Here is a 15,530-nt window from a genome sequence, read left to right on the forward strand (position 1 = left end):
TGCCACCTGGTAGTAGCTTCTTTCTGCCCAATTGTGCTTTTCACAGAGGAAAACTTTCCTGTAGTATATCAGTCTGATCCCGCCGACATGGTCAGTCCAGCCCCGAAATACCAGGCAATTCTCCTCTGAACAAGGAACATGACAACCTCAGACGATCGTTTCGGCCTCCTTTGGGCCTCGTCAGTGAGGTGCAGCCATATCCCTCTAAGCACATTGGGCAAGGAGTCCACGTCTGGTTTCCCCCATCACCCATAGGGAGACTATCCCCAGGGTCATATTTACATATGCAAAACAGAATGAGAAGCAGTCTGCCAGGAACGAACAGCAGCATCAATAGCTTGTTCTATGGCCCGGTTGCCACCTGGTAGTAGCTTCTTTCTGCCCAATTGTGCTTTTCACAGAGGAAAACTTTCCTGTAGTATATCAGTCTGATCCCGCCGACATGGTCAGTCCAGCCCCGAAATACCAGGCAATTCTCCTCTGAACAAGGAACATGACAACCTCAGACGATCGTTTCGGCCTCCTTTGGGCCTCGTCAGTGAGGTGCAGCCATATCCCTCTAAGCACATTGGGCAAGGAGTCCACGTCTGGTTTCCCCCATCACCCATAGGGAGACTATCCCCAGGGTCATATTTACATATGCAAAACAGAATGAGAAGCAGTCTGCCAGGAACGAACAGCAGCATCAATAGCTTGTTCTATGGCCCGGTTGCCACCTGGTAGTAGCTTCTTTCTGCCCAATTGTGCTTTTCACAGAGGAAAACTTTCCTGTAGTATATCAGTCTGATCCCGCCGACATGGTCAGTCCAGCCCCGAAATACCAGGCAATTCTCCTCTGAACAAGGAACATGACAACCTCAGACGATCGTTTCGGCCTCCTTTGGGCCTCGTCAGTGAGGTGCAGCCATATCCCTCTAAGCACATTGGGCAAGGAGTCCACGTCTGGTTTCCCCCATCACCCATAGGGAGACTATCCCCAGGGTCATATTTACATATGCAAAACAGAATGAGAAGCAGTCTGCCAGGAACAAACAGCAGCATCAATAGCTTGTTCTATGGCCCGGTTGCCACCTGGTAGTAGCTTCTTTCTGCCCAAGTGTGCTTTTCACAGAGGAAAACTTTCCTGTAGTATATCAGTCTGATCCCGCCGACATGGTCAGTCCAGCCCCGAAATACCAGGCAATTCTCCTCTGAACAAGGAACATGACAACCTCAGACGATCGTTTCGAGGCCCACAAAAGGCCGAAACGATCGTCTGGGGTGGTTGTTTTCTCTTGTTCAGAGAAGAATTGCCTGGTATTTCGGCGCTGGACTGTCATTGGGCAGGATCAGACTGATATGCTACAGGATATTTTTTCTCTGTGAAGGGGCATAGTGTGCTAAAAGAGTATGCACCCTGAGTGACACACTATAATAAAATGAACAGGCACGGAAGTTTTTCCAGCTTTTGTTCTGTCTCAGCTGAGTGCATCTCTCTCTCTCTCTTTTTATTTATGCAAATTGCTTTTGGGTCTCCCTAAGAGTAAAAGGGGAAACCTGACGTGGACTCCTTGCACACATGCCCTTAGAGAGATGCGACTGCACCTCACTGACGAGGCCCACAAAAGGCCGAAACGATCGTCTGGGGTTGTTGTTTTCTCTTGTTCAGAGAAGAATTGCCTGGTATTTCGGCGCTGGACTGTCATTGGGCAGGATCAGACTGATATGCTACAGGATATTTTTTCTCTGTGAAGGGGCATAGTGTGCTAAAAGAGTATGCACCCTGAGTGACACACTATAATAAAATGAACAGGCACGGAAGTTTTTCCAGCTTTTGTTCTGTCTCAGCTGAGTGCATCTCTCGCTCTCTCTTTTTATTTATGCAAATTGCTTTTGGGTCTCCCTAAGAGTAAAAGGGGAAACCTGACGTGGACTCCTTGCACACATGCCCTTAGAGAGATGCGACTGCACCTCACTGACGAGGCCCACAAAAGGCCGAAACGATCGTCTGGGGTTGTTGTTTTCTCTTGTTCAGAGAAGAATTGCCTGGCATTTCGGCGCTGGACTGTCATTGGGCAGGATCAGACTGATATGCTACAGGATATTTTTTCTCTGTGAAGGGGCATAGTGTGCTAAAAGAGTATGCACCCTGAGTGACACACTATAATAAAATGAACAGGCACGGAAGTTTTTCCAGCTTTTGTTCTGTCTCAGCTGAGTGCATCTCTCTCTCTCTCTTTTTATTTATGCAAATTGCTTTTGGGTCTCCCTAAGAGTAAAAGGGGAAACCTGACGTGGACTCCTTGCACACATGCCCTTAGAGAGATGCGACTGCACCTCACTGACGAGGCCCACAAAAGGCCGAAACGATCGTCTGGGGTTGTTGTTTTCTCTTGTTCAGAGAAGAATTGCCTGGTATTTCGGCGCTGGACTGTCATTGGGCAGGATCAGACTGATATGCTACAGGATATTTTTTCTCTGTGAAGGGGCATAGTGTGCTAAAAGAGTATGCACCCTGAGTGACACACTATAATAAAATGAACAGGCACGGAAGTTTTTCCAGCTTTTGTTCTGTCTCAGCTGAGTGCATCTCTCTCTCTCTCTTTTTATTTATATCATTTTGTCTCATGTAAATAAGTTATATTTATCAGATGGTTACACAGCAGACACAGGTTAATGAGTAGCTCAGGTTTATATCATTTTGTCTCATGTAAATAACAGTTATATTTATCAGATGGTTACACAGCAGACACAGGTTAGTGAGTAGCTCAGGTTTATATAATTTTGTGTCATGTAAATAAGTTATATTTATCAGATGGTTACACAGCAGACACAGGTTAGTGAGTATCTCAGGTTTATATCATTTTGTGTCATGTAAATAACAGTTATATTTATCAGATGGTTACACAGCAGACACAGGTTAGTGAGTAGCTCAGGTTTATATCATTTTGTGTCATGTAAATAACAGTTATATTTATCAGATGGTTACACAGCAGACACATGTTAGTGAGTTGCTCAGGTTTATATCATTTTGTCTCATGTAAATAAGTTATATTTATCAGATGGTTACACAGCAGACACAGGTTACTGAGTAGCTCAGGTTTATATCATTTTGTCTCATGTAAATAACAGTTATATTTATCAGATGGTTACACAGCAGACACAGGTTAGTGAGTAGCTCAGGTTTATATCATTTTGTCTCATGTAAATAACAGTTATATTTATCAGATGGTAACACAGCAGACACATGTTAGTGAGTAGCTCAGGTTTATATCATTTTGTCTCATGTAAATAACAGTTATATTTATCAGATGGTTACACAGCAGACACAGGTTAGTGAGTAGCTCAGGTTTATATCATTTTGTCTCATGTAAATAAGTTATATTTATCAGATGGTTACACAGCAGACACAGGTTACTGAGTAGCTCAGGTTTATATCATTTTGTCTCATGTAAATAACAGTTATATTTATCAGATGGTTACACAGCAGACACAGGATAGTGAGTAGCTCAGGTTTATATCATTTTGTCTCATGTAAATAACAGTTATATTTATCACATGGTTACACAGCAGACACAGGTTAGTGAGTAGCTCAGGTTTATATCATTTTGTGTCATGTAAATAACAGTTATATTTATCAGATGGTTACACATTAGACACAGGTTAGTGAGTAGCTCAGGTTTATATCATTTTGTGTCATGTAAATAAGTTATATTTATCAGATGGTTACACAGCAGACACAGGTTAGTGAGTAACTCAGGTTTATATCATTTTGTGTCATGTAAATAACAGTTATATTTATCAGATGGTTACACAGCAGACACATGTTAGTGAATAGCTCAGGTTTATATCATTTTGTCTCATGTAAATAACAGTTATATTTATCAGATGGTTACACAGCAGACACAGGTTAGTGAGTAGCTCAGGTTTATATCATTTTGTCTCATGTAAATAAGTTATATTTATCAGATGGTTACACAGCAGACACAGGTTACTGAGTAGCTCAGGTTTATATCATTTTGTCTCATGTAAATAACAGTTATATTTATCAGATGGTTACACAGCAGACACAGGTTAGTGAGTAGCTCAGGTTTATATCATTTTGTCTCATGTAAATAAGTTATATTTATCAGATGGTTACACAGCAGACACAGGTTAGTGAGTAGCTCAGGTTTATATCATTTTGTCTCATGTAAATAACAGTTATATTTATCAGATGGTTACACAGCAGACACAGGTTAGTGAGTAGCTCAGGTTTATATCATTTTGTCTCATGTAAATAACAGTTATATTTATCAGATGGTTACACAGCAGACACATGTTAGTGAGTAGCTCAGGTTTATATCATTTTGTCTCATGTAAATAAGTTATATTTATCAGATGGTTACACAGCAGACACAGGTTAGTGAGTAGCTCAGGTTTATATCATTTTGTCTCATGTAAATAAGTTATATTTATCAGATGGTTACACAGCAGACACATGTTAGTGAGTAGCTTAGGTTTATATCATTTTGTGTCATGTAAATAACAGTTATATTTATCAGACGGTTACACAGCAGACACATGTTAGTGAGTAGCTCAGGTTTATATCATTTTGTGTCATGTAAATAACAGTTATATTTATCAGATGGTTACACAGCAGACACAGGTTAATGAGTAGCTCAGGTTTATATCATTTTGTGTCATGTAAATAAGTTATATTTATCAGATGGTTACACAGCAGACACAGGTTAGTGAGTAGATCAGGTTTATATCATTTTGTGTCATGTAAATAAGTTATATTTATCAGATGGTTACACAGCAGACACAGGTTAGTGAGTAGCTCAGGTTTATATCATTTTGTGTCATGTAAATAAGTTATATTTATCAGATGGTTACACAGCAGACACAGGTTAGTGAGTAGCTCAGGTTTATATCATTTTGTGTCATGTAAATAACAGTTATATTTATCAGACGGTTACACAGCAGACACAGGTTAGTGAGTAGCTCAGGTTTATATCATTTTGTCTCATGTAAATAAGTTATATTTATCAGATGGTTACACAGCAGACACAGGTTAGTGAGTAGCTCAGGTTTATATCATTTTGTCTCGTAAATAAGTTATATTTATCAGATGGTTACACAGCAGACACAGGTTAGTGAGTAGCTCAGGTTTATATCATTTTGTGTCATGTAAATAACAGTTATATTTATCAGATGGTTACACAGCAGACACAGGTTAGTGAGTAGCTCAGGTTTATATCATTTTGTGTCATGTAAATAACAGTTGTATTTATCAGATGGTTACACAGCAGACACATGTTAGTGAGTAGCTCAGGTTTATATCATTTTGTCTCATGTAAATAAGTTATATTTATCAGATGGTTACACAGCAGACACATGTTAGTGAGTAGCTCAGGTTTATATCATTTTGTCTCATGTAAATAAGTTATATTTATCAGATGGTTACACAGCAGACACAGGTTAGTGAGTAGCTCAGGTTTATATCATTTTTTGTCATGTAAATAACAGTTATATTTATCAGATGGTTACACAGCAGACACAGGTTAGTGAGTAGCTCAGGTTTATATCATTTTGTCTCGTGTAAATAACAGTTATATTTATCAGATGGTTACACAGCAGACACAGGTTAGTGAGTAGCTCAGGTTTATATCATTTTGTATCATGTAAATAACAGTTATATTTATCAGATGGTTACACAGCAGACACAGGTTAGTGAGTAGCTCAGGTTTATATCATTTTGTCTCATGTAAATAAGTTATATTTATCAGATGGTTACACAGCAGACACAGGTTAGTGAGTAGCTCAGGTTTATATCATTTTGTCTCATGTAAATAAGTTATATTTAATAGATGGTTACACAGCAGACACAGGTTAGTGAGTATCTCAGGTTTATATCATTTTGTGTCATGTAAATAAGTTATATTTATCAGATGGTTACACAGCAGACACAGGTTAGTGAGTAGCTCAGGTTTATATCATTTTGTGTCATGTAAATAAGTTATATTTATCAGATGGTTACACAGCAGACACAGGTTAGTGAGTAGCTCAGGTTTATATCATTTTGTATGCAAAACAGAATGAGAAGCAGTCTGCCAGGAACGAACAGCAGCATCAATAGCTTGTTCTATGGCCCGGTTGCCACCTGGTAGTAGCTTCTTTCTGCCCAATTGTGCTTTTCACAGAGGAAAACTTTCCTGTAGTATATCAGTCTGATCCCGCCGACATGGTCAGTCCAGCCCCGAAATACCAGGCAATTCTCCTCTGAACAAGGAACATGACAACCTCAGACGATCGTTTCGGCCTCCTTTGGGCCTCGTCAGTGAGGTGCAGCCATATCCCTCTAAGCACATTGGGCAAGGAGTCCACGTCTGGTTTCCCCCATCACCCATAGGGAGACTATCCCCAGGGTCATATTTACATATGCAAAACAGAATGAGAAGCAGTCTGCCAGGAACGAACAGCAGCATCAATAGCTTGTTCTATGGCCCGGTTGCCACCTGGTAGTAGCTTCTTTCTGCCCAATTGTGCTTTTCACAGAGGAAAACTTTCCTGTAGTATATCAGTCTGATCCCGCCGACATGGTCAGTCCAGCCCCGAAATACCAGGCAATTCTCCTCTGAACAAGGAACATGACAACCTCAGACGATCGTTTCGGCCTCCTTTGGGCCTCGTCAGTGAGGTGCAGCCATATCCCTCTAAGCACATTGGGCAAGGAGTCCACGTCTGGTTTCCCCCATCACCCATAGGGAGACTATCCCCAGGGTCATATTTACATATGCAAAACAGAATGAGAAGCAGTCTGCCAGGAACGAACAGCAGCATCAATAGCTTGTTCTATGGCCCGGTTGCCACCTGGTAGTAGCTTCTTTCTGCCCAATTGTGCTTTTCACAGAGGAAAACTTTCCTGTAGTATATCAGTCTGATCCCGCCGACATGGTCAGTCCAGCCCCGAAATACCAGGCAATTCTCCTCTGAACAAGGAACATGACAACCTCAGACGATCGTTTCGGCCTCCTTTGGGCCTCGTCAGTGAGGTGCAGCCATATCCCTCTAAGCACATTGGGCAAGGAGTCCACGTCTGGTTTCCCCCATCACCCATAGGGAGACTATCCCCAGGGTCATATTTACATATGCAAAACAGAATGAGAAGCAGTCTGCCAGGAACGAACAGCAGCATCAATAGCTTGTTCTATGGCCCGGTTGCCACCTGGTAGTAGCTTCTTTCTGCCCAATTGTGCTTTTCACAGAGGAAAACTTTCCTGTAGTATATCAGTCTGATCCCGCCGACATGGTCAGTCCAGCCCCGAAATACCAGGCAATTCTCCTCTGAACAAGGAACATGACAACCTCAGACGATCGTTTCGGCCTCCTTTGGGCCTCGTCAGTGAGGTGCAGCCATATCCCTCTAAGCACATTGGGCAAGGAGTCCACGTCTGGTTTCCCCCATCACCCATAGGGAGACTATCCCCAGGGTCATATTTACATATGCAAAACAGAATGAGAAGCAGTCTGCCAGGAACGAACAGCAGCATCAATAGCTTGTTCTATGGCCCGGTTGCCACCTGGTAGTAGCTTCTTTCTGCCCAATTGTGCTTTTCACAGAGGAAAACTTTCCTGTAGTATATCAGTCTGATCCCGCCGACATGGTCAGTCCAGCCCCGAAATACCAGGCAATTCTCCTCTGAACAAGGAACATGACAACCTCAGACGATCGTTTCGGCCTCCTTTGGGCCTCGTCAGTGAGGTGCAGCCATATCCCTCTAAGCACATTGGGCAAGGAGTCCACGTCTGGTTTCCCCCATCACCCATAGGGAGACTATCCCCAGGGTCATATTTACATATGCAAAACAGAATGAGAAGCAGTCTGCCAGGAACGAACAGCAGCATCAATAGCTTGTTCTATGGCCCGGTTGCCACCTGGTAGTAGCTTCTTTCTGCCCAATTGTGCTTTTCACAGAGGAAAACTTTCCTGTAGTATATCAGTCTGATCCCGCCGACATGGTCAGTCCAGCCCCGAAATACCAGGCAATTCTCCTCTGAACAAGGAACATGACAACCTCAGACGATCGTTTCGGCCTCCTTTGGGCCTCGTCAGTGAGGTGCAGCCATATCCCTCTAAGCACATTGGGCAAGGAGTCCACGTCTGGTTTCCCCCATCACCCATAGGGAGACTATCCCCAGGGTCATATTTACATATGCAAAACAGAATGAGAAGCAGTCTGCCAGGAACGAACAGCAGCATCAATAGCTTGTTCTATGGCCCGGTTGCCACCTGGTAGTAGCTTCTTTCTGCCCAATTGTGCTTTTCACAGAGGAAAACTTTCCTGTAGTATATCAGTCTGATCCCGCCGACATGGTCAGTCCAGCCCCGAAATACCAGGCAATTCTCCTCTGAACAAGGAACATGACAACCTCAGACGATCGTTTCGGCCTCCTTTGGGCCTCGTCAGTGAGGTGCAGCCATATCCCTCTAAGCACATTGGGCAAGGAGTCCACGTCTGGTTTCCCCCATCACCCATAGGGAGACTATCCCCAGGGTCATATTTACATATGCAAAACAGAATGAGAAGCAGTCTGCCAGGAACGAACAGCAGCATCAATAGCTTGTTCTATGGCCCGGTTGCCACCTGGTAGTAGCTTCTTTCTGCCCAATTGTGCTTTTCACAGAGGAAAACTTTCCTGTAGTATATCAGTCTGATCCCGCCGACATGGTCAGTCCAGCCCCGAAATACCAGGCAATTCTCCTCTGAACAAGGAACATGACAACCTCAGACGATCGTTTCGGCCTCCTTTGGGCCTCGTCAGTGAGGTGCAGCCATATCCCTCTAAGCACATTGGGCAAGGAGTCCACGTCTGGTTTCCCCCATCACCCATAGGGAGACTATCCCCAGGGTCATATTTACATATGCAAAACAGAATGAGAAGCAGTCTGCCAGGAACGAACAGCAGCATCAATAGCTTGTTCTATGGCCCGGTTGCCACCTGGTAGTAGCTTCTTTCTGCCCAATTGTGCTTTTCACAGAGGAAAACTTTCCTGTAGTATATCAGTCTGATCCCGCCGACATGGTCAGTCCAGCCCCGAAATACCAGGCAATTCTCCTCTGAACAAGGAACATGACAACCTCAGACGATCGTTTCGGCCTCCTTTGGGCCTCGTCAGTGAGGTGCAGCCATATCCCTCTAAGCACATTGGGCAAGGAGTCCACGTCTGGTTTCCCCCATCACCCATAGGGAGACTATCCCCAGGGTCATATTTACATATGCAAAACAGAATGAGAAGCAGTCTGCCAGGAACGAACAGCAGCATCAATAGCTTGTTCTATGGCCCGGTTGCCACCTGGTAGTAGCTTCTTTCTGCCCAATTGTGCTTTTCACAGAGGAAAACTTTCCTGTAGTATATCAGTCTGATCCCGCCGACATGGTCAGTCCAGCCCCGAAATACCAGGCAATTCTCCTCTGAACAAGGAACATGACAACCTCAGACGATCGTTTCGGCCTCCTTTGGGCCTCGTCAGTGAGGTGCAGCCATATCCCTCTAAGCACATTGGGCAAGGAGTCCACGTCTGGTTTCCCCCATCACCCATAGGGAGACTATCCCCAGGGTCATATTTACATATGCAAAACAGAATGAGAAGCAGTCTGCCAGGAACGAACAGCAGCATCAATAGCTTGTTCTATGGCCCGGTTGCCACCTGGTAGTAGCTTCTTTCTGCCCAATTGTGCTTTTCACAGAGGAAAACTTTCCTGTAGTATATCAGTCTGATCCCGCCGACATGGTCAGTCCAGCCCCGAAATACCAGGCAATTCTCCTCTGAACAAGGAACATGACAACCTCAGACGATCGTTTCGGCCTCCTTTGGGCCTCGTCAGTGAGGTGCAGCCATATCCCTCTAAGCACATTGGGCAAGGAGTCCACGTCTGGTTTCCCCCATCACCCATAGGGAGACTATCCCCAGGGTCATATTTACATATGCAAAACAGAATGAGAAGCAGTCTGCCAGGAACGAACAGCAGCATCAATAGCTTGTTCTATGGCCCGGTTGCCACCTGGTAGTAGCTTCTTTCTGCCCAATTGTGCTTTTCACAGAGGAAAACTTTCCTGTAGTATATCAGTCTGATCCCGCCGACATGGTCAGTCCAGCCCCGAAATACCAGGCAATTCTCCTCTGAACAAGGAACATGACAACCTCAGACGATCGTTTCGGCCTCCTTTGGGCCTCGTCAGTGAGGTGCAGCCATATCCCTCTAAGCACATTGGGCAAGGAGTCCACGTCTGGTTTCCCCCATCACCCATAGGGAGACTATCCCCAGGGTCATATTTACATATGCAAAACAGAATGAGAAGCAGTCTGCCAGGAACGAACAGCAGCATCAATAGCTTGTTCTATGGCCCGGTTGCCACCTGGTAGTAGCTTCTTTCTGCCCAATTGTGCTTTTCACAGAGGAAAACTTTCCTGTAGTATATCAGTCTGATCCCGCCGACATGGTCAGTCCAGCCCCGAAATACCAGGCAATTCTCCTCTGAACAAGGAACATGACAACCTCAGACGATCGTTTCGGCCTCCTTTGGGCCTCGTCAGTGAGGTGCAGCCATACCCCTCTATGCACATTGGGCAAGGAGTCCACGTCTGGTTTCCCCCATCACCCATAGGGAGACTATCCCCAGGGTCATATTTACATATGCAAAACAGAATGAGAAGCAGTCTGCCAGGAACGAACAGCAGCATCAATAGCTTGTTCTATGGCCCGGTTGCCACCTGGTAGTAGCTTCTTTCTGCCCAATTGTGCTTTTCACAGAGGAAAACTTTCCTGTAGTATATCAGTCTGATCCCGCCGACATGGTCAGTCCAGCCCCGAAATACCAGGCAATTCTCCTCTGAACAAGGAACATGACAACCTCAGACGATCGTTTCGGCCTCCTTTGGGCCTCGTCAGTGAGGTGCAGCCATATCCCTCTAAGCACATTGGGCAAGGAGTCCACGTCTGGTTTCCCCCATCACCCATAGGGAGACTATCCCCAGGGTCATATTTACATATGCAAAACAGAATGAGAAGCAGTCTGCCAGGAACGAACAGCAGCATCAATAGCTTGTTCTATGGCCCGGTTGCCACCTGGTAGTAGCTTCTTTCTGCCCAATTGTGCTTTTCACAGAGGAAAACTTTCCTGTAGTATATCAGTCTGATCCCGCCGACATGGTCAGTCCAGCCCCGAAATACCAGGCAATTCTCCTCTGAACAAGGAACATGACAACCTCAGACGATCGTTTCGGCCTCCTTTGGGCCTCGTCAGTGAGGTGCAGCCATATCCCTCTAAGCACATTGGGCAAGGAGTCCACGTCTGGTTTCCCCCATCACCCATAGGGAGACTATCCCCAGGGTCATATTTACATATGCAAAACAGAATGAGAAGCAGTCTGCCAGGAACGAACAGCAGCATCAATAGCTTGTTCTATGGCCCGGTTGCCACCTGGTAGTAGCTTCTTTCTGCCCAATTGTGCTTTTCACAGAGGAAAACTTTCCTGTAGTATATCAGTCTGATCCCGCCGACATGGTCAGTCCAGCCCCGAAATACCAGGCAATTCTCCTCTGAACAAGGAACATGACAACCTCAGACGATCGTTTCGGCCTCCTTTGGGCCTCGTCAGTGAGGTGCAGCCATATCCCTCTAAGCACATTGGGCAAGGAGTCCACGTCTGGTTTCCCCCATCACCCATAGGGAGACTATCCCCAGGGTCATATTTACATATGCAAAACAGAATGAGAAGCAGTCTGCCAGGAACGAACAGCAGCATCAATAGCTTGTTCTATGGCCCGGTTGCCACCTGGTAGTAGCTTCTTTCTGCCCAATTGTGCTTTTCACAGAGGAAAACTTTCCTGTAGTATATCAGTCTGATCCCGCCGACATGGTCAGTCCAGCCCCGAAATACCAGGCAATTCTCCTCTGAACAAGGAACATGACAACCTCAGACGATCGTTTCGGCCTCCTTTGGGCCTCGTCAGTGAGGTGCAGCCATATCCCTCTAAGCACATTGGGCAAGGAGTCCACGTCTGGTTTCCCCCATCACCCATAGGGAGACTATCCCCAGGGTCATATTTACATATGCAAAACAGAATGAGAAGCAGTCTGCCAGGAACGAACAGCAGCATCAATAGCTTGTTCTATGGCCCGGTTGCCACCTGGTAGTAGCTTCTTTCTGCCCAATTGTGCTTTTCACAGAGGAAAACTTTCCTGTAGTATATCAGTCTGATCCCGCCGACATGGTCAGTCCAGCCCCGAAATACCAGGCAATTCTCCTCTGAACAAGGAACATGACAACCTCAGACGATCGTTTCGGCCTCCTTTGGGCCTCGTCAGTGAGGTGCAGCCATATCCCTCTAAGCACATTGGGCAAGGAGTCCACGTCTGGTTTCCCCCATCACCCATAGGGAGACTATCCCCAGGGTCATATTTACATATGCAAAACAGAATGAGAAGCAGTCTGCCAGGAACAAACAGCAGCATCAATAGCTTGTTCTATGGCCCGGTTGCCACCTGGTAGTAGCTTCTTTCTGCCCAATTGTGCTTTTCACAGAGGAAAACTTTCCTGTAGTATATCAGTCTGATCCCGCCGACATGGTCAGTCCAGCCCCGAAATACCAGGCAATTCTCCTCTGAACAAGGAACATGACAACCTCAGACGATCGTTTCGAGGCCCACAAAAGGCCGAAACGATCGTCTGGGGTTGTTGTTTTCTCTTGTTCAGAGAAGAATTGCCTGGTATTTCGGCGCTGGACTGTCATTGGGCAGGATCAGACTGATATGCTACAGGATATTTTTTCTCTGTGAAGGGGCATAGTGTGCTAAAAGAGTATGCACCCTGAGTGACACACTATAATAAAATGAACAGGCACGGAAGTTTTTCCAGCTTTTGTTCTGTCTCAGCTGAGTGCATCTCTCTCTCTCTCTCTTTTTATTTATGCAAATTGCTTTTGGGTCTCCCTAAGAGTAAAAGGGGAAACCTGACGTGGACTCCTTGCACACATGCCCTTAGAGAGATGCGACTGCACCTCACTGACGAGGCCCACAAAAGGCCGAAACGATCGTCTGGGGTTGTTGTTTTCTCTTGTTCAGAGAAGAATTGCCTGGTATTTCGGCGCTGGACTGTCATTGGGCAGGATCAGACTGATATGCTACAGGATATTTTTTCTCTGTGAAGGGGCATAGTGTGCTAAAAGAGTATGCACCCTGAGTGACACACTATAATAAAATGAACAGGCACGGAAGTTTTTCCAGCTTTTGTTCTGTCTCAGCTGAGTGCATCTCTCGCTCTCTCTTTTTATTTATGCAAATTGCTTTTGGGTCTCCCTAAGAGTAAAAGGGGAAACCTGACGTGGACTCCTTGCACACATGCCCTTAGAGAGATGCGACTGCACCTCACTGACGAGGCCCACAAAAGGCCGAAACGATCGTCTGGGGTTGTTGTTTTCTCTTGTTCAGAGAAGAATTGCCTGGCATTTCGGCGCTGGACTGTCATTGGGCAGGATCAGACTGATATGCTACAGGATATTTTTTCTCTGTGAAGGGGCATAGTGTGCTAAAAGAGTATGCACCCTGAGTGACACACTATAATAAAATGAACAGGCACGGAAGTTTTTCCAGCTTTTGTTCTGTCTCAGCTGAGTGCATCTCTCTCTCTCTCTCTTTTTATTTATGCAAATTGCTTTTGGGTCTCCCTAAGAGTAAAAGGGGAAACCTGACGTGGACTCCTTGCACACATGCCCTTAGAGAGATGCGACTGCACCTCACTGACGAGGCCCACAAAAGGCCGAAACGATCGTCTGGGGTTGTTGTTTTCTCTTGTTCAGAGAAGAATTGCCTGGTATTTCGGCGCTGGACTGTCATTGGGCAGGATCAGACTGATATGCTACAGGATATTTTTTCTCTGTGAAGGGGCATAGTGTGCTAAAAGAGTATGCACCCTGAGTGACACACTATAATAAAATGAACAGGCACGGAAGTTTTTCCAGCTTTTGTTCTGTCTCAGCTGAGTGCATCTCTCTCTCTCTCTTTTTATTTATATCATTTTGTCTCATGTAAATAAGTTATATTTATCAGATGGTTACACAGCAGACACAGGTTAATGAGTAGCTCAGGTTTATATCATTTTGTCTCATGTAAATAACAGTTATATTTATCAGATGGTTACACAGCAGACACAGGTTAGTGAGTAGCTCAGGTTTATATAATTTTGTGTCATGTAAATAAGTTATATTTATCAGATGGTTACACAGCAGACACAGGTTAGTGAGTATCTCAGGTTTATATCATTTTGTGTCATGTAAATAACAGTTATATTTATCAGATGGTTACACAGCAGACACAGGTTAGTGAGTAGCTCAGGTTTATATCATTTTGTGTCATGTAAATAACAGTTATATTTATCAGATGGTTACACAGCAGACACATGTTAGTGAGTTGCTCAGGTTTATATCATTTTGTCTCATGTAAATAAGTTATATTTATCAGATGGTTACACAGCAGACACAGGTTACTGAGTAGCTCAGGTTTATATCATTTTGTCTCATGTAAATAACAGTTATATTTATCAGATGGTTACACAGCAGACACAGGTTAGTGAGTAGCTCAGGTTTATATCATTTTGTGTCATGTAAATAACAGTTATATTTATCAGATGGTTACACAGCAGACACAGGTTAGTGAGTAGCTCAGGTTTATATCATTTTGTCTCATGTAAATAACAGTTATATTTATCACATGGTTACACAGCAGACACAGGTTAGTGAGTAGCTCAGGTTTATATCATTTTGTGTCATGTAAATAACAGTTATATTTATCACATGGTTACACAGCAGACACAGGTTAGTGAGTAGCTCAGGTTTATATCATTTTGTCTCATGTAAATAACAGTTCTATTTATCAGATGGTTAAACAGCAGACACAGGTTAGTGAGTAGCTCAGGTTTATATCATTTTTTGTCATGTAAATAACAGTTATATTTATCAGACGGTTACACAGCAGACACAGGTTAGTGAGTAGCTCAGGTTTATATCATTTTGTCTCATGTAAATAACAGTTATATTTATCAGATGGTTACACAGCAGACACAGGTTAGTGATTAGCTCAGGTTTATATCATTTTGTCTCATGTAAATAAGTTATATTTATCAGATGGTTACACAGCAGACACAGGTTAGTGAGTAGCTCAGGTTTATATCATTTTGTGTCATGTAAATAACAGTTATATTTATCACATGGTTACACAGCAGACACAGGTTAGTGAGTAGCTCAGGTTTATATCATTTTGTGTCATGTAAATAACAGTTCTATTTATCAGATGGTTAAACAGCAGACACAGGTTAGTGAGTAGCTCAGGTTTATATCATTTTGTGTCATGTAAATAACAGTTATATTTATCAGATGGTTACACAGCAGACACAGGTTAGTGAGTAGCTCAGGTTTTTATCATTTTGTCTCATGTAAATAACAGTTCTATTTATCAGATGGTTAAACAGCAGACACAGGTTAGTGAGTAGCTCAGGTTTATATCA

The sequence above is a fragment of the Bombina bombina genome, unplaced genomic scaffold (assembly GCF_027579735.1).
Source record: "Bombina bombina isolate aBomBom1 unplaced genomic scaffold, aBomBom1.pri scaffold_395, whole genome shotgun sequence".
NCBI classification, from domain to species: Eukaryota; Metazoa; Chordata; class Amphibia; order Anura; family Bombinatoridae; genus Bombina; species Bombina bombina.